This window comes from Bubalus kerabau, chromosome 9, assembly GCF_029407905.1.
Source record: "Bubalus kerabau isolate K-KA32 ecotype Philippines breed swamp buffalo chromosome 9, PCC_UOA_SB_1v2, whole genome shotgun sequence".
Taxonomy (NCBI): Eukaryota; Metazoa; Chordata; class Mammalia; order Artiodactyla; family Bovidae; genus Bubalus; species Bubalus kerabau.
Genome location: NC_073632.1, coordinates 47,569,773 through 47,597,319, shown reverse-complemented (window position 1 = coordinate 47,597,319; position 27,547 = coordinate 47,569,773). Strand labels below are relative to the sequence as shown.

At 40.7% G+C, this 27,547-nt stretch overlaps 1 long non-coding RNA gene across 2 annotated transcripts in view; it reads left to right on the top strand.

Moving 5' to 3' along the window:
* Nucleotides 1–27,547, top strand: part of LOC129619814 (uncharacterized) — a 95,197-nt gene that overhangs the window by 57,808 nt on the left and 9,842 nt on the right. The window lies entirely within an intron of this gene.

Here is a 27,547-nt window from a genome sequence, read left to right as displayed (position 1 = left end):
TTCAGAATGTTGATTCTTCCAATGCAAGAAAATGGTATACATTTCTATCTGTTTGTGTTGTCTTTGATATCTTTCATGAGTATCTTACAGTTTTCTGTGTACAGGTCTTTTGCCTCCTTAGGTAGTTTTATTCCTAGGTATTTTATTCTTTTTGTTGCAATGATACATAGGATTGTTTCTTTAATTTCTCTTTCTGACCTTTTGTTTTTAGTGTATAGGAATGCAAGAGACTTCTGTGTATTAATTTTGTATCCTGTGACTTTACTAAATTCATTGATTAGCTCTAGCAGTTTCTTGGTGATATCTTTAGGATTTCCTATGTATGTATTGTGTAATCTGCAAACAGTGACAATTTAACTTCTTTTCTAATTTATATTCCTTTTTATTTTTTTTCAATTTATATTCCTTTTATTTCTTTTTCTTCCCTGATTGCTGTGTCCAGGACTTTCAAAACCATTTTGGGTAATAGTGGGGAGAGTGGGTAACCTTGTCTTGTTCCTTATTTTAGAGGAAGTTCTTTTTTCTCAGGAATGAGAATAATGTTTGCTGTGGGTTTATCATATATGTCTTTATTATATTCAGGTAGATTCCCTCTATGTCCACTTTCTGTAGAGTTTTTTTTAATCATAAATGGGTATTAAATTTTTTCAATAGCTTTTTCTGCATCTATTGAGATGATAATATGGTTTTTATTTTTCAACTTACTAATATGGTGTATCATATTGATTGATTTGCATATATTGAAGAATCCCTGCATCCCTGGGATAAATCCCACTTGATCATGATGTATGGTCCTTTTAACGTGTTGTTGGATTTGGATTGCTTGTATTTTGTTGAGAATTTTTGTGTCTGTGTTCATTAGTGATGAAAGTGAAAGTGAAGTTGCTCAGTTGTGTCTGACTCTTTGCGACCCTGTGGACTGTAGCTCACCTGCTCCCCTGCCCATGGGATTCTCCAGGCAAGAATACTGGAGTGGGTTGCCATATAGACCTGTAATTTTCTTTTTGTGTGATATCTTTGTTTTTGGTATCAGGGTGATGGTGGCCTCACAGAATGAGTTTGGCAGTGTTCCTCCTTCTGCAGTTTTTTGGAAGAGTTTAAGAAGTTTAGCCCTTCTCTAAATGTTTGATAGGATTTTCTGGTGAAGCCATCAGGTCTGGACTTTCGTTTGTTGGAAGATTTTTAATCACTGTTTCAATTTTATTACTTGTAATTTTTCTGTTCATATTTTCTGTTCTTCCTAGTCCAGTCTTGGAAGGTTGTACCTTTCTAAGAATTTGTCCATTTCTTCCAGGTTGTTCATTTTATTGGTGTATAGTTGCTTGTAGTAGTCTCTTATGATCCTTTGTGTTTCTGCAGTGTCAGTTGTAACTTCTCCTTTTACATTTCTGATTTTATTGATTTGAGTCCTCTCCCTTTTCTTCTTAATAAGTTTGGCTAAAGGTTTCTTAATTTTGTTTATCTTCTCAAAGAACCAGCTTTTAGTTTTGTTGATCTTTGCTTTTTTTTTTTCATTTCTATTTTATTTATTTCTTCTCTGATATTTCCTTATACTAACTTTGGATTTTGTTTGTTCTTTTATCTCTAATTGCTTTAGGTGTAAGTTTAGGTTGTTTATTTGAGATTTTTCTAATTTCTCAAGGTAAGATTGTATTGCTATAAACTTCCCTCTTAGAACTGCTTTTGTTGCATTTCATAGGTTTGGGGTCATTGTGTTTTCATTGTCATTTTTTCCAGGTATTTTTAAATTTCCTCTGATTTCTTCAGTGATCTCTTGGTTATTTAGTAGCACAGAGTCAGTTTCTATTTGCTTTTTTCCCTGAGTATGGATCATTCATTTTGGAGTATGAATCAGATTTTCTGTTTCTTCACATGTCTTACAATTTTTGTTGAAATCTTGACATTTTAGATAATATATTGGTGCAACTCTGGACTCTAGACCTAATGAAGCTCAGGTTTTTGATGATTCATCACAGAAAGAATTCAGTGAGAGACAGAGTGATAGGTAAAAAGTGATTTATTCAGAACTAAAGAGCTTCTTGATGATAGTGAAAGAGAAGAGTGAAAAAGCTAGTTTAAAATTTAACGTTCAAAAAACCAAGATCATGGCATCCAGTCCCATCACTTCATGGCAAATAGAGGGAAAACAATGGAAACAGTGAGAGCCTTTATTTTCTTGGGCTCCAAAATCACTGCAGATGGTGACTGCAGCCATGAAATTAAAAAGGTGCTTGCTCCTTGGAAGAAAAGCTATGACTAACCTAGACAGCATATTAAAAAGCAGAGACATTACTTTGCCAACAAAGGTCCGTCTAGTCAAAGCTCTGGTTTTTCCAGTAGTCATGTATGGATGTGAGAGTTGGACCATAAAGAAAGCTGAGCGCTGAAGAATTGATGTTTTTGAACTGTGGTGTTGGAGAAGACTCTTGAGAGCCCCTTGGAGATCAAGAAGATCAAACCAGTCAGTCCTGAATATTCATTGGAAGGACTGATGCTGAAGCTGAAGCTCCAATACTTTGGCCACTTGATGCGAAGAACTGACTCATTGGAGAAGACCCTGATGCTGGGAAAGATTGAAGGCGAGAAGAGAGAGGGATGACAGAGGATGAGATGGTTAGATGGCATCACTAACTCGATGGACTTGAGTTTGAACAAGCTCTGGGAGTTGATAATGGACAAGGAATCCTGGTGTGCTTTAGTCCTTGCGATCTCAAAGAGCTGGACACAACTGAGCAACTGAACTGAACTGGAACTGTCATGGCACCTGTGGGTGTGTCATTTAGCTTGCTGATTGAGGATCAAGGTCTAATAGAAGTTGACTTTCTGCCATCTTGGACCCATTTGATTCTGTCACACAAGTGTATGTTCCTCGGTTCTTTGTCTCGTCACAACAAAGATTTGGAGCGACAGACATTAAAGCCCTAGGCGTGTCACAGCTCTCGGGTCTTGGACAAACTGGGTTATAGCTCTTAGGCAAATCAGTGTTAGAGCTCTATTTTATTTAGAAGATAGCAGGAGAATCCATCCTCGAAGAGTGAGGGCATGCTAACCCAAAGACTCGAGGAGAAGAGAGTGGAGGAGCGCGTGGGGAGGGAGGGAGAGAGAGAGAGTGAAAGAGAGAGAGAGAGAGCGTGCACTGTGGCTCCTCCTTTTGTATGTTTTTTTCTCCACCTGGGCCTGCCCTATGCAAATTGGGCTTAGCCAGGAGTGCTGTTTGTTCTGCCTGAAGTCTTCACTCTGGTCCTCGGACCTTCCTTTGACTTTCCTTGTCTTTTAGCCACCGCCATTTTGGACTCCTTTTCCCTATTCTACCTACCTAACAATTCCAGTAGGTTTGTGTTGTGTCCGTGGTCTGTCATTCTTTCAAAAGTTGTGCCTGCTCCCTTTCCCTCCTGTTACAATTGGGCAGAGATGGTGCTCAAACACCTTAAGTTTATAAAATCCATTTTCTGCTGATGGATCTGTGTGTGGGTTGAGGAATTCACTCAAAGTTCAGACAGGCTGCCTAAGTTATACTTACTTCCAGGCTCTCTTGACTCTCCCCTGTACATATGTATAGTTTCCTGGACAGTCAGGGATGCATGGGAGATGATATAGTTTTTCTATGGCTCTCTCATTTCCAGGATTTCCGCTTTACATTTCTGGCAGGTCAGCTGCTCGCCGCAGCCACAACTGCAATTTCAGGCTAGCAGAGCTATGACTTTTACTTTTCAATTCCTACTAAGTTTGCTGCCTTTATTGACAACACTGCTGGCTGTGGGTTTTCACCTTCCATCCGAGTCAAATTCACCCCACCTCTGATAGTGAGGCTGCTGGTTTTCACAACCAGTATTGCCCTGATAAAATTACCAGGCTATTTGTGCTGGGGACACAGGGGAAAATGCAGCTCCAGCCATGAAGGTCACAGACTCTCAACATTCTTTCATAAAACTTTAGCAGCTTTTCATGACAAAATGTATCTCGACTTGTTTCCCTTTGGTTGATTTCCAAAGCCTTGAAATTGTTTCTTTGGGTATGAGAATTTGCCATCCTACAGCCAGAAGTCTTGCCCAATATATATTTTTTAAATGTAATCACACTGTATATCTTGTTCCCTACACTGAGAAGGCAAACTATTCTAGGTTTTTAGTTTGATTTGTGCATTTGATAATTTGGCTTCTTTTTATTGATTTTCTAAATTCCCAAATTGAACTTTTGCGATAATTCCCTCCTTTGACCCAGAAGCTCTTTGAAAATTTAAAGAAATATTAAGTGATCATGTAATCAGAAGACTCCTAACTTAAGCACCTTAAAGCCCTAAGAGTGGGAGAAGGTAGTAACAGAAACAGGACTGTGCTTAGTTGCTGTGTCATGTCCAACCTTTTGCAACCCTACGGACTGTAGCCCGCCAGGCTCCCCTGTCCATGGGGATTCTCCAGGCAAGAATACTGGAGTGGATTGCCATGCCCTCCTCCAGGGGATCTTCCCAACATAGGTCTCCTGCATTGCAGGTGGGTCTTTTACTGTCTGAGCCACCAGGGAAGCCCAACAGAAACAGGGAGGAGCATCATACATTATTTTCAAAGTTTAAAAAACTGCTCAGTGAAGTTATATAATGATCAGAGATAAGGCTAATCTAACCACCACATCCCATTATCTAACTTTTGGACTGGAATTACTTCCACTCAAAATAAGAATTCTGGTAATCTTATGCTGGTCAGAGGTTTTTGTTGGTAGTTATAAATAACACTGGTTAACAAAAGTGGGAGTGTACGCCGATTATTATCTAATAGAGAAGTTTATTTTAAACCTGGGTGTGGGTCCAAGAAAACAAAGTAACAATCAAAGGAGATAAAATGGGTGGAAATCTCTGATGTGGCCCGGATCTCCCTGGTACATTTGAGGGAACCTGAAACCAGCCTAGTTGGCAAGCTAATAGCAGGACCCAAACCTGCAACTATGGACAGCTCAGCTTACCCTTTAAGCCTACAAACATACTGTGGCATACAGTGCATGGCCACTGTCAATTAATATAAACCACAGACCAGCGCTAATAGATGGAGAAGGCAATGGCACGCACTCCAGTACTCTTGCCTGGAAAATCCCATGGGCGGAGGAGTCTGGTGGGCTGCAGTCCATGGGGTCGCTAAGAGTTGGACACGACTGAGCGACTTCACGTTCACTTTTCACTTTCATGCATTGGAGAAGGAAATGGCAACCCACTCCAGTGTTCTTGCCTGGAGAATCCCAGGGACGGTGGGCTGCTGTCTGTGGGGTCACCCAGAGTCGGACACGACTGAAGTGACTTAGCAGCAGTAGCAGCAGCACTAATTGAACTAATTGAACTTTCTGCAATGCTGGAAATGTTCATATTGTACTGCCCAAAATAGTAGCCACTAGTCACATATAGCTATTAAGTACTTGAAATGTGGCTAGTAAAACTGAGGAACTAAATTGAATTTTTTTATTTAATTTGATTAAGTGACTAATGTTTTGGAGAATAAAGATACAGACATTTGTGTCATTTGTAAAACTAAGTTCCTCCTCTAAGTTATTCAAAGTATAAGGCAATTATGTTCAAGCTTTAAACCACAAAATCCTTTCTTTAAAAAAAAAAGTGTGTGTGTGCCAAGAGTTGGACACAACTGAACACAGCATATGTGTATACACACACACACAAACACACACACATATATAGTTTCCAAATCAATTTGAAGTGTAAACTGGCAGAGCTAACATGGGAATTGTCCTGGAACCCAATACTCCCTCCTTATTTTTTACCCTTATCAGTTCTCACATGTCCTGACCCACCTGGGCTCTTGGGCACCTCTTCAGAACCACCAAGACTGCACTGAGCACAGTGTGAAAATCATGAACAAAAAAATGCAGGAAAACAGAGGAGCAGCAGGTAATTGCCCTAACAAATGTTTACTGGGCAGCAGCTGGCATCAGCAACTGGCAGCACTGGTCTAGAGGTTGTAGAAGTTACACAGAAAACATGCCCCCCGCCATGAAGAGAGCAAAGAGACAACAGTGTTTATCAATAACATCTCAGCCAGATGCTGACAATACCTTAACTCATTTGGTCATTGCATTAGCCCTATGAAGTAAGTACTATGGTCCTCATTTCACAGTTTAGTCCGCAAAGCTCTGAGAGAGAAACTGGTCACCTAAGGGCACACACACAACCGGTCAGGAGGAGCTGGAACCCACGTCTGCCTGACCCAAATCTGTGTTGTGCCCCCTCCGAGGCTCATCATACAGATGGGGAGGTTGTCTGCACCTAGAGGCTCAGGTGAGCTTCCTTGGGAACTAGAAATGTGAGAAACAATACTTTTCTATGAGGTTAAGTTGTCAGTGGATAAAGAAGGAGATATTTACAAATAGCTCCCAGGCCCAGAAGTTTCTATGGAATATATTCAATGTCTAAATAAATTTTAAATGCCACATGGAATATATTCAGTATCCAATAAATAGATGGGGCTTGGGGTGGGTCAGCCATGGAAGAACAGAAAAGGAGAGGCTAATATGACGGATTAAAAACAAGACAGACCCAGGCACAGTCAGGAACCAGAATTCAGCCAAGGAGTTGAGTTCCCTGGGCATCCAACTGTGAGGTGAATACATCAGTGTGATCGTGTGATGTAATAGATGTATGTATATTTGGTCTTTATCCCCAGTTCCTGGCACAGAGCTCCTAAACCCTTGTATTGGTAATTTTCGGAGTGATGGGGCAGTTGTAGCATCTTTTGTCCTCATGCTAGGTCTTAGTCCCTGGTTCCTGACACAAGAGCTTCTAAGACTCTTGGAATCTTGAGGGTGATGAGTGTCTTTTTGTATACTATGAGGTGACAGATGGCTGAGGGTGCTGAGATAGTTTCAGGATAAGGACTCATCACCAGAACAACCAAGGCATGATTTCAGCCCTACTTTCCAACCTCTGGGGAAGGGAGGGAACCTGGAAAGTGAGTTAATCACCAATTGCCAATGGTTTAAACAATGTGTCTCTATAACAGAACCTTCATAAAACTTCTGAACAGAGTTTGGAGAATTTCTGGCTTGGGGGACGCATCAAGGTGCGGGGAGGGCGAGGTGCCCAGAGAGGGCGCAGAAGCGTCTCAGCCACCACCCTTCCTCCCCTCCAGCACACCTTGCTCAGCGCATCTTTTCTGTTTGGCTGTTCCTGCATTGTATCCTTTATAAGAAACTAGTAATAGTAAATAACAGTTCTGTGCGCTGTTCTAGCATGTTATCAAACCTGATCCCAGACACAAAACTAACTCTGAAGTGGGGACAGTCTTGTGGGACTGAGCCCTCAAACTGTGGGGATTTCACCAACTCTAGGTGGTTACTGTCAGAATTGAATTGTAGAACACCCAGTTTATGTCTGCAGAAAACTGAAGAATTGCTTGGTTTCAAAAACCTAGTGTCAGACGTATTGGGTGTCAGAAATATTTTGAATAGAAATGGATCATAATTTGCAGCCTGTTTGAGTGAAATCAGGGAACCTTTGTGTCCAGGCTCACTGTGGCCTCCTCATGGGCCGCCTGCAGGAGGAAGCTGTGCCAACTAGGGAGCACTCTTTCCTCCTTAGGGATGGATGTCTGTCATTGCAGTTCTTCCAAAAGAACCTGACCACTGACCCAGGCTCCTCAGCCATGGTTCATATGTCTTCCTCCCTGTAGAGAAAGCCATTCCAACCCTAGAGGAAAATAGGAGTTGATATGTAAAGCCTTAGCCTTAGAGGTTTTTGTCCTTGGACAGGGATTTCTCGTGGTGAATTTTAAAGGTAACTGATTACAATGACATAGCTTCCCATGAAGTTTGCTTTTTGTGGGTTTTTTAAAATATTTATTTATTTGGCTGTGCTGACTCTTAGTTGCAGCATGTGGAATCTAGTTCCCTGACCAGGATCCAACCTGGGTCCCTGTATTGGGAGCACAGAGTCTTAGCCACTGGACCACCAGGGAAGTCCCTCCCATGAAGTTTTGGGAGGAGATGTGCTGATCAAACATTGAGGTGTGGGATTCAGATTTGAGTAACTGGCAGAACTCATTGACTCTGAGTGGGCTCAGAAGTTAGCAAAGACTTCAAAGCAGCTATTATGAATAAGTTCAAAGAATTAAAGGAAACTCTGATGGCAGTGACTGAATATATAGTGAGTCTCAATAAGGAAGTAGAAATTGTAAAAAAAAAAAAAAAAAAAAAAAAAAAAAAAAACCCAAATGGGACATTCACTTACAGCATGGAATGAGGAGGTCAACACATCTTCTCTCAGAAATTATAAATCTGGAGAAAACTGTCAAAACATATATAACATTTACCTCCTAAAACTGAGGACTGCTTTGTTCAAACAGAATACCTGGAACTCACCAGGTAAATGGGAAAAATGGAAAGCACCTGAGAAAGAAGCAGACCGTCCACCTTCTGCTGCCCTTCTCCCTACCTGGCTTTCTGCCTCCTTTGGTGGGTTAATGAACCAACCAACTGGTAGTGTAGGGTAAACTCAGGCTCTGAAGGCCTTTAAAGACCAGGGTAAAATTCTGGATTATCTAATAATAATCCCATCTTTAGCTGGCCTTGGTTTAGCTCAGCAGATCTCCCTAGAACCAATACCTCCCAGAGGGCTTTTTAGAAATTTGTAGGGATTTTGTGGTTGTTGTTCACTCACTCATTTGTGTCCAACTCTTCATGACCTTATGGACTGCAGCACTCCAGGCTTCCCTGTCCTTCACCATCTCCTGGAGTTTACTCAAACCCGTGTCCATTGAGTCGGTGATGCCATCCAGCCATCTCATCCTCTCTCATCCCCTTCTCCTCCTGCCCTCAATCTTTCCCAGCATCAGGGCCTTTTTCAGTGAGTCACCTCTTCAGGTGGCCAAAGTATTGGAACTTCAGCATCAATCCTTCCAATGAATATTCAAGGTTGATTTCCTTTAGGACTGACTGGTTTGATCTGCTTGCTGTCCAAACAACCCTCAAGAGTCTTCTCCAGCACGATTTGAAAGCATCAATTCTTCAGTGCTCAGCCTTCTTTATGGTCCAACTGTCACATCCACATATGGCTACGGGAAAAACCGTAGCTTTGACTATACGGACCTTTCTCAGCAAAGTGATATGTCTGCTTTTTAATACACTGCCTAGGTTTTCATAGCTTTTCTTCCAAGGAACAAATGTCTTTTAATTTCATGGCCGCAGTTACCATCTGCTGTGATTTTGGAGCCCAAGAAAATAAAGTCTGTCACTGTTTCCATTTTTTCCCTCTCTATTTGCCATGATGTGATGGGACTAGATGCCATGATCTTAGTTTTTTGAATGTTGATTTATAAGCCAGCCTTTTCACTCTCCTCTTTCACACTCATCAAGAGGCTCTTTAGTTCCTCTTCACTTTCTGTCGTTAGGGTGGTGTCATCTGAATATCTGAGGTTATTGACATTTCTCCTAGCAGTCTTGATTCCAGACTGAGCTTCATCCAGCCTGGCATTTCTCACAATGTACTCTGCATAGAAGTTAAGTAAGACAATATACAGCCTTGGTGTACTCCTTCCCCAATTTTGAACCAGTCCATTGTTCCATGTCCAATTCTAATTGTTGCTTCTTGATCTGCATACAGGTTTTGCAAGAAGTAGGTAAGGTGGTCTGGTATTCCCATCTCTTTAAGAATTTTCCATTGTTTGTTATGATTCACATAGTCAGAAGCTTTAGTGTAGTCCGTGAAGCAGAAGTAGATGTTTTTCTGGAATTCCCATGCTTTCTCTGTGATCCAGTAGATGTTGGCAATTTGATCTCTGATTCCTCTGCCTTTTCTAAATTCAGCTTGAACATCTGGAAATTCTCGGTTGACATACTGTTGAAGCCTAGCTTGCAGAATTTTGAGCATTACTTTGCTAGCATGAGAAATGAGCGCAACTGTGCGGTAGTTTGAACATTCTTTGACATTACCCTTCTTTTGGGGTTGGAATGAAAACTGACCTCTTCCAGTCCTGTGGCGCCTGCTGAGTTTTCCAAATTTGTTGGGCTGTTGAGTGCACACTTTCACAGCATCACCTTTTATGATTTGAAATAGCTCATTTGTAATTCCATCACTTCCACTAGCTTTGTTCGTAGTGATGCTTTCTAAGGCCCACTTGACTTCACACTTCAGGATATCTGACTGTAGGTGAATGATCACACCATCGTGGTTATCTGGGTCATTAAGACCTATTTTGTACCATTCTGTGTATTCTGGGCTTCCCTTGTAGCTCAGTTGGTAAAGAATCTGTAGTGCAGGAGACCCGGGTTCAATCCCTAGTTGGGAAGATCCCCTGGAGAAGGAAATGGCAACCCACTCCAGTATCCTTGCCTGGAAAATCTCATGGACAGAGGAGCCTGGTGGGCTGCAGTCCATGGGGTCGCAAAGAGTCAGGCATGACTGAGCCACTAACACTTACTTTTACTTACTTACTTACTCTGTGTATTCTTGCCACCTCTTCCTAATATCTTCTGCTAGGTCCGTATCATTTCTGTCCTTTATTATGCCCATCATTGCATGAAATGTTCTTGTGCTATCTCTAATTTTCTTGAAGAAATCTCTAGTCTTTCCCATTCTATTGTTTTCCTCTATTTCTTTGCTTTGTTCACTTAAGAAGGCTTTCTTATCTGTCTTTGCTCTTTTCTGGAACTCTGCATTCAGATGGATATATCTTTCCTTTCCTCCTTTGTCTTTTGCTTCTCTTGTTTTCTTAGCTATTTGTAAGGTCTCCTCAGACAACCGCATTGCCTTTTTGCATTTCTTTTTCTTGGGGATGGTTATGATCGCCACCTCCTGTACAATGTTACAAACCTCTGTCCATAGTTCTTCAGGCACTCTGTCTATCAGATCTAATCCCTTGAATCTATTTGTGGGGATTTTAGGGGTTATCTAATGATTGGGGCATATTTCGGCCTGCAGTGGATAAAGGCCAGAGTTGCTGGACCTGCTAGAATGTGCAGGACTGTGCCCCACATGAAGAATTGTCCTGCATCCCTTGCAACTTTTGAATATCCTTTCAGTCACTCATTAGGTGAAAAACCTGTTGATACTTATTTGGACATAGAACCAGACTCACTTTACATGTTAAACAACATGTACTTTACATATAAACAGAAAGTATTTTTTCCATAGTTTTAATATATGCTAAATTGCTGCACTCAATATGCCAGCAAATTTGGAAAATGCAGCAGTGGCCACAGGACTGGAAAAGGTCAGTTTTCATTCCAATCCCAAAGAAAGGCAATGCCAAAGAATGTTCAAACTACTGCACAGTTGCACTCATCTCACACGCTAGTAAAGTAATGCTCAAAATTCTCCAAGCCAGACTTCAACAGTACGTGAACCATGAACCTCCAGATGTTCAAGCTGGTTTTAGAAAAGGCAGAGGAACCAGAGATCAAATTGCCAACATCCGTTGGATCATCAAAAAAGCAAGAGAGTTCCAGAAAAACATCTAGTTCTGCTTTATTGACTATGCCAAAGCCTTTGACTGGGTGGATCACAACAAACTGTGGAACATTCTGAAAGAGATGGGAATCCCAGACCACCTGACCTGCCTCCTGAGAAATTTGTATGCAGGCCAGGAAGCAACAGTTAGAACTGGACATGGAACAACAGACTGTTTCCAAATAGGAAAAGGAGTACGTCAAGGCTGTATATTGTCACCCTGCTTATTTAACTTATATGCAGAGTACATCGTGAGAAACTCTGGGCTGGAGGGAGCACAAACTGGAATCAAGATTGCTGGGAGAAATATCAATAACCTCAGATATGCAGATGACACCATCCTTATGGCAGAAAGTGAATAGGAACTCAGAAGCCTCTTGATGAAAGTGAAAGAGGAGAGTGAAAAAGTTGACTTAAAGCTCAATATTCAGAAAACTAAGATCATGGTATCCGGTCCCATCACTTCATGGGCAAATAGATGGGGAAACAGTGGCAGACTTTATCTTTTGGGGCTCCAAAATCACTGCAGATGGTGACTGCAGCCATGAAATTGAAAGGTGCTTACTCCTTGGAAGAAAAGTTATGACCAACCTAGACAGCATATTAAAAAGCAGAGATATTACTTTGCCAACAAACATCCGTCTAGTCAAAGTTATGTTTTTTCCCGTAGTCATGTATGGATTTGAGAGTTGGACTATAAAGAAAGCTGAGTGCCAAAGAATTGATGCTTTTGAACTGTGGTGTTGGAGAAGACTCTTGAGAGTCCCTTGGACTGCAAGGAGATCCAACCAGTCCATCCTAAAGGAAATCAGTCCTGAATATTCATTGGAAGGACTGATGTTGAAGCTGAAACTCCAATACTTTTGCCACCTGATATGAAGAACTGACTCATTTGAAAAGACCCTGATGCTGGGAAAGATTGAGGACAGGAGGAGAAGGTGACATCAGAGGATGAGATGGTTGGATGGTATCTCCAACTCAATGGACATGAGTTTGAACAAGCTCCGGGAATTGGTGATGGACAGGGAGGCCTGGTGTGCTGCAGTCCATGGGGTCACAAAGAGTCAGACACAACTGAACAAAATTCTAGAAAGAGCCTACCACATAAATCAAAGTAAGTTGTTTTTTGGCTTTTCTTTTTTGACCTCAGCAAATATTGTGCATCCTTTCATAAAGTCACATCACTAATACCGTGGTGTGTGGTATTTGAGTTGTAAAACAGCATCTTCTGTGAGTCTGCATTTTCTCTGTAATTCACTGTGGCTTCTAACGCAGTATAATCATGTCAGTCATTTATGTATTGAGATAGATATTACTTTATCATAAGCTACTGTACTGTTCTCTTTTAAACTATGTCTAGAGCATTGTATTGATATATTTTGAAATTATATGTGTAGGTCAGTTACTTTATCTATGAATTTCATAATAGGCAAATGGTATTACAAAAATATTTCATATAAAAGGGGGTGTTGGGTCTGACAGACTTGAGAACCATCAACTTAGACAGTATTCCTATCACTTCCATCCTCTCTCTACTACTTTAATTCCACAGAGGGGACCAGATAGAACATTGATTTGAGAAAATACAAGGTGAGTACAATTAAATGCCAAAGGAAGTGAGTGGTTCAGACTAGGTACCTTGGAAGAATTCTTTTGAAAGGTTGCTTAGTGGAAGCTGCAGGAATTCGGGAGGTTTCACGGAAATGAGATGCAAATAGGACTTTCAGAGGGGAGTAGGGTCCTCCTTTGGAGGACAGGGAAAGGGAATCTTGCCCAGAGTTTTGCACACAGGGAGGACGCTACACAAATGTGTTGAATGCAAAAGGGAGAACAGTCAGCCCACGCATGGTGCAGCCCACGCCAGGCAACCACAGAGAGACACGGGCTGCTATGCACATTCTGCTTCCTGAGAGGCTCAGAGGGGTTTCATCGGTTAGTTACGGATTTTATTGTTCCAGTGCTCTGATGACAGTTTATCATCATAGCCTGTCGCCGCTGCTAAGGAATAAATGTTTAATTTTCTAATTTAGTGACACTAAAAATGCTTATAGTAGAGTCATTAATTTAAATATAAAGATTGAAAAGCCCAGTAATCATGATAGGAGATACTTAATTTGAAGTAAGCTACTGGTTTTTAACAATCAACATTGCCTAACACATATTTTGGAGAAGGCAATGGCAACCCACTCCAGTACTCTTGCCTGGAGAATCCCATGGATGGAGGAGCATGGTAGGCTACAGTCCATGGGGTCACACAGAGTCAGACACGACTGACGCAACTTAGCAGCAACACATATTTTAAATGTTCCATACTTGTACACAGTGGCATTAAAGCTCTAACTAGTTAGACCCCCATATCTGGATGCTTTTGACTGCAAATACTTTTTAAGAAAACAGAACAATTAAAGCTGACTTTTAAAATAAGGACTTCTGTAATGTCCCAGAAGAGAATTCTAAAGACAGGACAGTTCCTGGGCTGGTAAAATCAGTGATTCAGTGCCCTCAAGGATCCTGGCTGTCTCCCTCTTTCTTCTCAGTGATCCTGGGCAATTCAGCTTAGCCTCTGAAGTTGGCTCCCGCTGTGATCCTGAGATGGGGCAACAGTTGCCAGCTCATACAGAGAAGTCCAGACACAGAAAAAGGAATGTGATTGTCTTGGTTTTCTTTTTAAGTTTGAGAGAAATCCCCCAAGAAAACTCCTCAAAAGATTTTCCCTCAGATTTTATCAGCCAGATTTGTATGACATGCTCATGCTTGAACCAAGGGGATGAGATCAAATGTGTTGGGTTTGATCTAATCACTGTCCATCCTCTGGAGTTGAGGGGAGGGTCTCAGTCACCATGGAAGGAGTGGTTGGAATGAACCAGTCAGGCTACTGACAGCAAGGAGAAGCAGAGCAAAGTTGTGGAGGAGGCAACTATAGTGTCTATCCCTAGGGATTTCCAAATTGTTTTCTGTTGAGCATTCATTGGAGATGCAGGGAAAAAAGGAGTTCTTTGGTCAATAAACATGGAAAAGGGTGCATTATATCACTTCCTAGAAATTCACAATGTCATCAGCATATTAAAGGCTCTGAGAAAGCCTGTACTTTGAGTTTATCCCAGATTTTTTCAGACATGTTTCACCATGTAAACTTCCGTTTTTTTAAATCTTTGAAGTGGTGTTCCATGAAACATCTGTTTGTGAGACACTGGGTTGAATACTGGATATTCATTTGGTTTTGGTAACAATATTTTAAGTTAGGTGTCAATAAGTTTTTGTGCGGGTACGTGGGAAGAATTTTAGACAGCTTTAATTTGGAGTATCTTCCTACTTTTTAAAAGAGCATTAAAACGTTTCAGAATTCATTTGTTCGCTTCTCTGAATTAGAGAGGGTGCGGTGGCTGGGCTGGGCTTGAGACTGACTTGTTTGCTGAAACTAGATCTGTGAAAAGATCTAGATTCGAGATCCGTTGTTTTCATTCTTTAGTCTTTGGAGCAAACAAAAGTTAATTCTGTTGGCTAGGGTGAGTTCCAGATAAGATGTCCAGCCTTTTTATTATTTTGTGTTCCTGCAGAACACAGGGAAAAGAACAATACAAAGAGACTACGCAAGTCACATGGATTAGGCCACCCAAGGGCAACATGATGGTTAATGTGTGTGTGTGAAGTCGCTCAGTCGTGTCCGACTCTGTGACCCCATGGACTGTAGCCCACCAGGCTCCTGTGTCCATGGGAGTCTCCAGGCAAGAGTACTGGAGTGGGTTGCCATTCCCTTCTCCAGGGGATCTTCCCAACCCAGGGATTGAACCCGAGTCTCCTGCATTGTAGGCAGACGCTTTACCGTTGGAGCCACCAGGGTTAATAGTGTCCAACAATAAGAATAGGTGGCCTCACTTAGGTCACTAACCAATTTTAGAGCTTTCCACTTAGAAAGTTGTTCCATGTGCCCAACCTGCTCACCTAACAATATACTTGGGACATTCTTTATATGTACAACGCCCTGGGAGATTCAAAGGTGAACAAAATCAGAAGCATGGTCATTACTTTAACAAGTGCACTACCTAATTGGTGTCAAGATACAAGGTGAAGGTGAAGGTGAAGCCGCTCAGTCGTGTCCAACTCTTTGCGACCCCGTGGACTGTAGCCTACCAGGTTTCTCTGTCCATGAGATTCTCCAGGCAAGAATACTGGAGTGGGTTACCATTTCCTTCTCCAGGGGACCAAACGTTAAAAATAATAGGATAGCTAAATGATATAGGGAAATTTCAGAAGAAAGTCACCAGATATTATTAAGGCTACATGAGACACACCTTGAATTTCTGCTTAAAAGGTTATTTTCCTATTTCCAGTCCTCACTAGAAACAAGGAACATGTTGTTACAAATCATCATACAAGAACTGTTAACATAATTTAGTTGTCAGGGACCCCTGCTTAACCTGTGGTTCTCTTTTGGATTGTCTTCTTCCTATGAAAGTTCCTATGAATTACAAATAAATAATTATACACACACATTATATTACAGTCAATGCTAAGCTCCTTGTTCATACCAAAAGAGCTTTTATATACATAGTGTGAGTAGAGAAGCAAATATAAATCTGTTTATTATTTATACAGAAAAATATGTGAAACTTTTTAAACCATTGGTACATCAAGAAAGTGGGTTTTTTTTTAGAAAAGATTTTTAGATATGTTTTAGTTTCTATGAATAGATTAGGGGAAAAAATTACTTTGGATTTTCTGGACCCCCCCTCTTCTGCTCCCTCCCCTGTTTTCATTTGGACCTGTTCTTCCCTTTGGCTTTGTTGCTCATGCCTTGCTCAATTTGGATGATGCTTCCAGCAGTTTCTCCTAAGTGCAGGACCTTTTGGAAGGGAACTTTGTTTTATTGGATAGGAGTTTGGGCTCAAACCGCTTCAACTCCATCAGGCCTTTCTGCCAGAACACTGACCAGCAGGCTGGTGCTGGAACAGCCAGGTTCACCCACTACAGGCTGCTCTTCTCAGAACGACTCCTTGTACTATCACAGAGAGAGCATCTCTTCCTCTTCATCTCTTTCCCTCTCGCCCCTTAGTGGGCCAGACCTTCCAAACCTAGCATACAGGGACTAAAAGGCAAAACTCAGGAGCTCTTTTTGTTCCTGCAGTCTTTCACATGTGAATGGTACAAGAGTATTGATAGTTGAGGAGTTTTACATATCTCTGGACCATGTCTTTTTGAGATCTGATCACTCAGGAGCTGGAAGTACACAGGAACTGGATCACTCAGGAGCTGAAAGTAATTCACAAGAACTGCATTGGAGAAGTGGAGGAATGATGTACTTTTTGGATCCAGACTGGATAGATGGTTTCTACTTCATATTGCAATTGTTTGTCCAGAAATGACGGTTGCTGTCATTGGCATAGCTATAGGTGTAAGTGGTATGAAAGACAATTTAATGAACTTCTTGTTGAGGTAGATAAAAGGAGATGATGGGTGAAGCTACCAAAACAGTGAAGTAGTGCCTCATTTTTAGTAGAGTTTCATTAAAGAAGCTGAACCCAGATGCCTGGTACATAACCTTCTGCTTGTAAGAGTGCTCCCTGGCATGAAGGGTGGTGTCCTTCTTGACCTGCAAATGACTAACCTAGTAGTCTATATAGATGAGGATGTCGTCATTGTTGTGGTTGTTGTTCAGTTGCTCAGTCATGTCCAACTCTTTGCAACCCCATGGACTGCAGCATGCCAGGCTTCCTGTCCCTCACCATCTCCTGGAGTTTGCTCAAGTTCATGTCCATTGAATTGGTGATGCCATCCAACCATCTCATCCTCTGTCACCCTCTTCTCCTTCTACCTTCCATCTTTCCCTGCATCAGGGCCTTTTCTAATGAGTCAGCTGTTCACATCAGGTAGCCAAAATATTGGAGATTCAGCTTCAGCATCAGTCCTTCTAAAGAGCAAGGACTCTCAAGAGTCTTCTCCAGCACTACAATTCAAAGGCATAAATTCTTCAGCGCTCTTCCTTCTTCATTGCCTGGCTCTCACAACTGTACCCGACTACTGGAAAGACCATGCTGTTGTTCATTCACTCAGTCGTGTCCAACTCTTTGCGACCCCATGGACTGCAGCATGCCAGGCTTCTCTGTCCTCCATCTCCCGGAGTTTGCTCAAATTCATGTCCATAGAGTCAGTGACCATCTCATCCTCTGTAATCCACTTCTCCTCCTGCCTTCAGTCTTTCCTAGCATCAGTGTCTTTTCCAATGAGTCAGCTCTTCGCATCAGGTGGCCAAAGATTTGGAGCTTCAGCTTCAGCATTAGTCCTTCTAATGAATATTCAGGATTGATTTCCTTTAGGATTGACCAGTTTGACCTCCTTACTTTCCAAAGGGCTCTCAAGAGTCTTCTCCAGCACCACAGTTCAAAAGCATCAATTCTTTGGCACTCAGCCTTCTTGATGGTCCAACTCTCACATCCATACATGACTACTGGAAAAACCACAGCTTTGCCTTAGACAGACCTTTGTTGGCAAAGTAATGCCTCTGCTTTTTAATATGCTGTCCAGGTTGGCCATAGCTATTCTTCCAAGGAGCAAGCATCTTTTAATTTCGTGGCTGTAGTCACCATCTGCTGTGATTTTGGAGCCCCCCAAAATAAAGTCTGTCACTGTTTCCATTGTTTCCCCATCTATTTGCCATGAAGTGATGAAACCAGATGCCATGATCTTAGTTTTCTGAATGTTGAGTTTTAAGCCAGCTTTTTCACTCTCCTCTTTAACTTTCATCAAGAGGCTCTTTAGTTCCCCTTCACTTTCTGCCATAAAAGTGGTGTCATCTGCATATCTGAGGTTATTGATACTTCTCCCAGCAATCTTGATTCCAGCTTGTGCTTCCTCCAGCCCAGCGTTTCTCATGATGTACTCTGCATATAAGTTAAATAAGCAGGGTGACAATATACAGCCTTGACGTATTCCTTTCCCAATTTGGAACCAGTCTGTTGTTCCACGTCCAGTTCTAACTGTTGCTTCTTGACCTGCATACAGATTTCTCAAGAGGCAGATCAGGTGGTCTGGTATTCCCATCTCTCTAAGAATTTTCCAGTTTGTTGTGATCCATACAGTCAAAGGCTTTAATGTTGTCAGTGAAGCAGAAGTAGATGTTTTTCTGGAGTTCTCTTGATTTTTCTTTGATCCAATGGATGTTGGAAATTTGATCTCTGCTGCTCTGCCCTTTCTAAATCCAGCATGAACATCTGGGAATTCTCAGTTCACATACTGTTCAAGCCTGACTTGGAGAATTTTGAGCATTACTTTGCTAACATGTGAAATGAGTGCAATTGTGCAGTAGCTTGAACATTCTTTGGTGTTGCCTTTCTTTGGGACTGGAATGAAAACTGACCTTTTCCAGTCCTGTGGCCACTGCTGAGTTTTCCAAATTTGCTGGCATATTGAGTGCAGCACTTTCACAGCACCACCTTTTATGATTTGAAATAGCTTAGCTGGAATTCCATTCTACTAGCTTTGTTTGTAGTGATGTTTCTTAAGGCCCACTTGACTTCGCACTCCAAGATGTCTGGCTCTAGGTGAGTGATCACACCATGGTGATTATCTGGGTTATTAGGATCTTTTTTGTACAGTTCTCCTGTATACTCTTGCCACCTCTTCTTGATATCTTCTGCTTCTGTTAGGCCCATCCCATTTCTGCCCTTTATTGTGTGCACACCATCTGTGCATGAAATGTTCCCTTGGAATCTCTAATTTTCTTGAAGAGATCTCTAGTTTTTCCCATTCTTTGTTTTCCTCTATTTCTTTGCATTTTTCACTTAGGAAGACTTTCTAATCTCTCTTTGATATTCTTTGGAACTCTGCATTTTGACAGGTATATCTTTCCTTTTCTCCTTTGCGTTTTGCTTCTCTTCTTTTCTCAGCAGTTTGTAAAGCCTCTTCAGACAGCCATTTTGCCTTTTTGAATTCCTTTTTCTTGGGGATGCTTTTGATCACCGCCTCCCATACAGTGTCATGAACTTCCATCCATAGTTCTTCAGGCACTCTATCGGGTTTAATCCCTTGAATTTATTTGTCAGTTCCACTGTATAATCATAAGGAATTTGATTTAGGTCATAGCTTAATGGCCTAATGGTTTTCCCTACTTTGTTCAATTAGGTCTGAATTTTGAAAGACCATAGTCTTGACTATACAGACCTTTGTCAGCAAAGTGATTTCTTTGCTTTTTAACACAGTATAGGTTTGTCATAGCTTTCCTGCCAAGAAACAATCGTCTTCCAATTTCATGGCTAAAGTCATCATCTGCAGTGATTTTAGAGCCCAAGAAAAGGAAATCTGTAGATGTCATCTTCTGTCTTAAGATAGACCATCAAATGAATGAAATAAAGGGTATTAAACATATTATTTACACTAGAAACACATATTCAAGCACATAGAAATTGCAGAGGAAAGAGAAAAACAGTAGAATGCACATTTATTGAGAGTCTACTATGCGCCAGGCACTCTGCTGGGCACAACACATATTTCTTATTTAATCCTTAAGCTCTGAGATTGATGCTATTTTTGGCATTTTATAGATAATAAAACAAGAAAAGATAAGAAAACAAGTTTCAGTAACTTATCCAAGGCTGCACAGTTCAAAGGCAGTTGCTGTTGTTCAGTCACTAGGTCATGTCCAACTCTTTGTGACCCCATGAACTGCAGCAAAGGCAGAAGGGCCAGATTTCAAGCCTAAGTCTGTCTCCAAAATTCACGTTCCTTCTGTTGCACCTTGTTGATATGGCTGATGTGGAGATGAATGTTAGAACTCAGTTATTAGGGATCACAAGTGGCATTAGTCTTGTGAAATTTAACCAGCTCAATGTCTATGTTCTTTTCTGCAATGAGATGAGAATATAATGGGAAACATCATGGAACCAACTCATGGGGACCCTTGTTTTGTTTTGTTTTTAGAATATCAGTTGTCTTTTTATTTACTTATTTGGCCGCACTGGGTCTTAGTTGCAGCACGCATGATCTTCGATCTTCAGTTGCAGCATGTAAGGATCTGGTTCCCTGACCTGGGATCAAACCGGGGTCCCCTGTATTGGGAGCATGGAGTCTTAGCCACTGGACCACCAAAAAAGTCCCATGGGGACCCTTGTTAATCAAGCTTTTTCTGTTCTTGGACATTAGGAAGGATTTTGTGCTGTTATGTCCATCTCTTTGTGACCCCATGGGCTGTAGCCCAACAGGCTCCCCTGTCCATGGGATTTCCCAGGCAAAAATACAGGAGTGGGTTGCCATTTCCTCTTCCAGGAGATCTTCCCGACCTAGAGACAGGACCTGCCTCTCCTGAGCCTCCTGCATTGGCAGGTGGATTCTTTACCAGTGGGCTACTTGGGAAGCCCTTTTCTGCTCTTGGACATTAGAAAGGTATTCCCTCTGAAACAATGTTGAGGTTGGGAATTAGGTTCCCCCAAACACTTTTTCTTTTCTTTTCTTTTTTTAAGATTTATTTATTTATGGCTGTGGTGAGTCTGTTGCTGCACACAGGCTTTCCTCTAGTTGTGGCGAGTGGGGGCTACTCCCTAGTCACAGTGTGTGGGCTTCTCATGGCAGTGGCTTCTCTCGTTGGGGAGCATGGACTCTAGGCACACAGGCTTTAATAGTTGCAGCACATGGGCTCAGCAGTTGCCATTCAAGGGCTCTAGAGTGCTGGCTCGGTAGTTGTGGTCCATGAGCTTTGTTGCCCTGAGGCATGTGGGATCCCACATTGGGGATCCCACATGTGGGATTCCTGGACCAGGGATCAAACCAGTGTCCCCTGCATTGCAAGGTGGATTCTTAAGCACTAGGCCCCCAGGGGATCCCCCTTCAAACACTTTTGAAGCTACCCCTTGGGGTGACTACAAATCTCCTCTGCTTCTGTGTCTATCATCATCACTGATGGTCAGCACACTGGAACCATGATGTACTGTATTAATTTACTCCCTATTGCTTCTCCCTACTCCTAGATATTTGTATAAGAAAAAAAGATCCTTGACCTCACATCTTACACAAAAATTATTTCGAGGTGGCTCATAGAAAAAAGCTAAAACTAAAATCTATTAGAAGAAAATAAAGGTGACTATCTTCACACCTTGGGGTAGTCAAGTGTTTCTTAGGATATATATATACACATACTAAAAATGGAAAAATTGGACCACATCAAAATTAAAAAATATTTGTGATGCATGTATATGACAAAGGACTTATATTCAGAATATGTAAAGAATGCATAAAACACCTTAAAAGTAGAAAGACGCCTTAGACACTACACAGAAGGCTGATGATACTAATGATCTTTCATGTACTAATAAGCACCTGAAAAAATGTTCAACATCATTGGTCAGCTTGGAAATGCAAATTAAAGCCATATTGAGATACCAGTACATATGTATTAGAATTGCTAAAATTTTTAAAAAGATTGATATTTTTAATGTATTTTGATTGAAGTATAGATTATTTACAATGTCAATTATTGCTGTACAGCAAAGTGATACAGTTACACATATAATAATACATTCATTTTTATATATTCTTTTCCATTATGGTTTCTGTCATATTTTAGATTCCAAATATAAGTGATATCATATGGTATTTGTCTTTCTGACTTAACTTCATTTGGTATGAATCTCTACTTACATATAATCTCTAGTTGTATCCATGTTGCTGCAAATGGCATTTCTTTCTTATGGGTGAGTAATACTCCCTTGTGTATTTATACCACATGTTCTTTATCTATTCATCTGTCCAATGACATTTAGATTGTTTCCATGCCTTGGCTATTGTGAATAGTGCTGTTATGAACATAGTGGGTGGAGGGTGCATGTATCTTTTTGAATTATGGTTTTGTCTGTAGTCTGTATATATCCCCAAGAATGGGATTGCTGGATCATATGCTAATTCTGTTTTTAGTTTTCTGAGGACCTGCCATACTGTTAGTAGCTACACCAACTAACATCCTACCAACAGTGTAAGAGAGTTTCCTTTTTTCCATGTCCTCTCCAGCTTTTGTTATTTGTCAACTTTTTAGTGATGGCCATTCTGACTGGCTTGATATGGTACCTCATTGTAGCTCTTATTTGCATTTCTCTAATAATTAGTGATGTTGAGCATCTTTTCATATGCCTGTTGGCCATCTGTATGTCTTCTTTGGAGAAATGTCTATTTAGGTCTTCAGCCTAGTTTTTTAAACTAGTTAAGATTCATGTAAGCATATCATGAGTAAAACAAATCATATTAATCATACCTTGAGAAGAGAGCATGGTTTTTGCTTTTTGAATTTTTATTAGAATATAGTTGATTTACAATGTTGTATTAGTTTCAGGTGTACAGCAAAGTGAATCCGTTATACATACATCCACTCTTTTTTAGATTCTTTTCCTATATAGGTCATTGCAGAGTAGAGTTCCCAGTGCTATGCACTCTGTCCTTATTAGTTATCTATTTTATATATACATATAGTACTGTGTATATGTCAATCCCAACCTCCCAATTTATTCCTCCCCTGCTTACCCCTTAGAAACATAAGGTTGCTTTTGTTTTCAGAAACTCTATTTCTGTTTTGTAGATAAGTTCATTTGTACCCTTATTTTTAGATTTCCATGTATAAGCAATATCATATGATATCTGTCTTTGACTTCATTCATTATGACAATCTCTAGGTCCATCTGTGTTGCTGCAAATGGCACTATTTTGTTATTTTTATGGTTTAATAATATTCCATTATATATATATACACACACACACACACTACATCTTCTGTATCCATCTCTCTGTTGATGGGCATTTAAGTTGCCTTCATGTCTTGGCTATTGTAAATAGTACTAAAGTGAACACTGGGGTGCATGTATCTTTCTGAGGTATGGTTTTCTCCAGATATATGCCCAGGAGTGGGATTGCTAGGTCATATGGTAGCTCTATTTTTAGTTTTTTAAGGAACCTCCATACTTTCGTCTGTAGTGGCCGTACCAGCTTACATTCCTCCCAATAGTGTCGAAGGGTTCCCTTTCTTCCACGTCCACTCTAGCATTTATTATTTGCAGACTTTTTGATGGTGGCCATTCTCACTGGTGTGAGGTGACACCTCGTTGTAGTTTTGCTTTGCATTTCTCTAATAATTAGTGATGTTGAGCATCTTTTCGTGCGCCTATTGACCATCTGTATGCCTTCTTTGGAGAAATGTCTATTTAGGTCTCCTGCCCATTTTTTAATAGGGTTGTTTGTTTTTTATTTTTGAGTTTTGAGCTGTTTGTATATTTTGGAAGTTAATCCCTTGTTGGTCTCATCATTTGCAAATATTTTCTCCATTCTGTAGGTTGTGTTTTCATTTTGTTTATGGTTTGCCTTGCTGTGTAAAAGCTTGTAAGTTTGATTAGGTCCCAGTTGTTAATGTTTGTTCTTATTTCTATTGATTTGGGAGACTGACATAAGAAAGCATTGGTACAACTTACAAGAAGATTGGCAATATTAAATGTTACTGAATTTCAAAGCAACTGGATTCTCACGAACTACTCAGAGTAGAAAATTATATAAAATTAGAAAACTCTTAGGCAATTTATTTTAAAGAGAAAATATATCTTATGATGTAACAATTCCATTTCTAACTATTCTTTCTACAAAATAAATGAAAATATATGTTCTCAACAAAACTTATACAAAAGTTTATAGTAGCATGATTCACAGTAGCTCCAAACAGAAAGAACCCCAAATGTCCATCAACAGACAAATGACTAAATAGTGGTATAGTTATACAATGGAATATTATTCAGAAATAAAAAGAAACAAGCTGATATATCCAATATGGGTAAATCTTAAAACATGATGTTGTGCCAAAGAATCCAGACACAAAAGAGTACAAACTGCATGATTCTATTTAAATGGAATTCTAAAAAGACAAAACTAATATTTGGTGATAGAAAACAGAACAGTGGTTGCCTTTGTGAGTGTGGGGTATTAGCTAGAAAGGAGAATGAGGGAATTTTCTGGAGTGATAAATGTGTCCTGCTTCTTGATTTGGGCTTTGTTATAAGGATATATGGGCTTCCCAGGTGGCTCAGTGCTAAGAATCTGCCTGCCAATGCAGGAGACACGGGCTTGATCCCTGGGTTGGGAAGATCCCCTGGAGTAGGAAATGGCAATCCACCCAAGATTATTACTGGGAAAATTCCATGGACAGAGGAGCCTGGCAGGCTACAGTCCCTGGGGCTGCAAAGAGTCGGACACAACTGAGCACACATGCCACACCTAGAAGTTCTCAGAGTCCTTTGAACTGTATGGCTACGATGTCTTCATCGTGCTGCTTATGAGTTATGTCAATAGATATTTAATCATACATTTACAACTAAAATATGGCACCTGCAGCTGAATTCAGTCACATCTTGAACATCTAGTTTGTAATTTAAGGTCTGTAGGTTTCAATTAATTTAGGTTAATCTTACAACCAAAAGAAAAGCTTGTTACATGTTAGCATTTTCTTGAAGGACCAGATCTTTCAAAGAGGGACTCCCAGGACCAACCAATGCATACAAGAGAATGAATGCAGAGGACAAGACCCGAGGAAGGCAAAAGTCGGAAATGTTTAGTGTGTCTTCTTCCTTCTCAGTATTCCTTCTACCATACTCTGTGTCCATTTCCCCCACCACCACACGAGAGATCTTTTAAGAGCAATTTCATAGCTCGAAAATTCTACTTTTCATAAAACACTGGAGCACAGTTCAGCCGAGTTCTTTGCCACTCTGTAACGAGGATTGCTGCTTCTTCAGTTTCCAATTTCCTTTCTCCTGTTTCTCATTTCCATCTGAGAACTCACCAGAATGGTCTTTAATGTTCATATTCCTACCAGAATTCTGTTCCTGATTACTTACACTCTTTATTCTAAGAAGACGGAAGCTTTCCCTCGGCTCCCTTTCCTTCTGAGCCCGCACTAGAATTGCCCTTAACCTTTTGTGTTTCTAGCACACACATCTTCCAGCCTCTACCTACTACCCAGTTCTGAAGCCCCTTCTATATTTTTAGATGTTTGTTACTGCCACAGCCCACTTCTTGGTCCAAAGTATGTATTAGTTTGCTCAGGTTTCTGTAACAAAATACCATAGACTGGGTGGCTTAAATCACAGAAATTTATTTTCTGAGTTCTGGAGGCTGTGAAGTCCAAGATCAGTCTGGCAGAGTCAAGTTTTCAGTAAACACTGCCTTCCTGGCTTGCAGATGATCGCCTTCTTGCTGTGTCCTCACATGGTGGGAAGACGGGTTGTGGGGGAGAGAGAGAAAGGAGGGAAGAAAAAGGAGGGAGGAGGGAGCAGGGCGACAGAAGGGAGAGCCTGCGCATGCGCCCTAGTGCCTCTTCTTACTGGGACACCGATGTTATTGGATCAGGGCCCACCTGTGTTACATCCACAAACACGCCATCTCCAATACTGCCACACTGGGGATAAGGTCTTCAACATAAAAATCAGGGGAGGACACAAACATCCAGTCCTTAATAGCTTCTTTGTGTGAAAAAAATTCTGTAAGCCTGAAGAGCAGAAAGTGAAAAGTCAGAAGGATTGTGCTAAATATATATTAATGTTTTAGGCCAGTATTTTCATTTCTTTCCCCTCTGTTCTGTTCTCTCATTTAGATCAAATGAACAAATGTTCCTGTTTTGTGTGTTGCTTGTCCAAGCTGGCTTTCTACTACCTGCTAGATAAATGCTGTGTGAGGCTTTAATATAGATGCCCTCCTCTTGAAGAACCGAAGGAAAGATGGCTTCTAAAGAGGACGGCTAACTTGGCTTAATCTTTTACTCAAATGCTGTTTGAACTATTTGTTCCTCTAGAGTGATATTATGACTCTGGAACCAAAAATATTAGATATGAACCTATTTTAAGAAAATAATGCCCCAAGGGAACCCTGTACACTGTCGGTGGGAATGGAAATTGCCGCAGCCACTGTGAAAAAACTATGGCGTTTCCTCAAAAAACTAACAAAGAGAAATACCATATGATCCAGCAGTTCTACTCCTATCTTTCCAGATAAAATGAAAATGCTAATTCAAAAAGAAACATGCACCCCAATGTTCAGAGCAGCATTACTTAAAATTGCTGAGATATGGAAGCAATGTAAGTGTCCTTCAACAGAGGAATACAGATGGTATGAGATGTATATATATATAATATATATCCCCTTATGTATTTTATATATAATGGGATTGTATTCAACCATAAAAAAGAATGAGATTTTGCCATTTGCAACATGGATAGACTTGGAAGACATTATGCTTAATGACTGAAGGCAAGAGGAGAAGGCGACAACAGAGGATGAGTCGACTGGATGGCATCAGCAGTTCAATGGACATGATTTTGAGCAAACTCTGGGAGATAGTGAAGAGGGAAGTCTGTCATGCTGCAGTCTATGGGCTGGCAAACAGTAGGACACGATTTAGCAACTGAACAACAATGCTTAATGAGATAGGTCAGACAGAGACAGAAACTGTATATCACTTATATGTGGACTCTAAAAAATACAACACACTAGTGAATGTTAAAAAAAAAAGAAACTGACTCACAGATACAGAGAACTAGTGGTTAACAGTGGGGAAAGGAGAGAGACGGGGGAAGGGCATGATAGGAGTAGGGGATTAAGAGATATAAACTACTCTGTATAAAATAAACAAGCTATAAGGATATACTGTATAACACAGGAAATAAGTCACTATAATAACTATAAATGGACTATAACCTTTAAAAATTATGATTCACTGTGTGTGGTACACCTGAAACTTATATCATACTTCAACTATACCTCAACAACAAATAAATAAAAAAGAAATGCCTTTTCCTTATTCACAGAACAAAAATATATAGGTTCCTCTCCCTGTCCATACACAAATATGGCGTATCAAGGAATCGTATGTCAATGAACAAAGCTGATGCTAAGGACTCACCATATTATCTGCTGTGTTGGGCATCATGCCAGGTGCTGGGAGTGAAAGAATAAAACCCAGACCTTGTCCACAAAGAACTTACAGTTGGCTAGGGAGATAGCCGATACCTTCGAGCTGTTTCCCAGGAGTGATAAGGGGTTTGCACAGTCATCCGCTTTCTCTTACCCAGGTGGCTGGTTAGCAAGGCAGCTGTGGTCAAA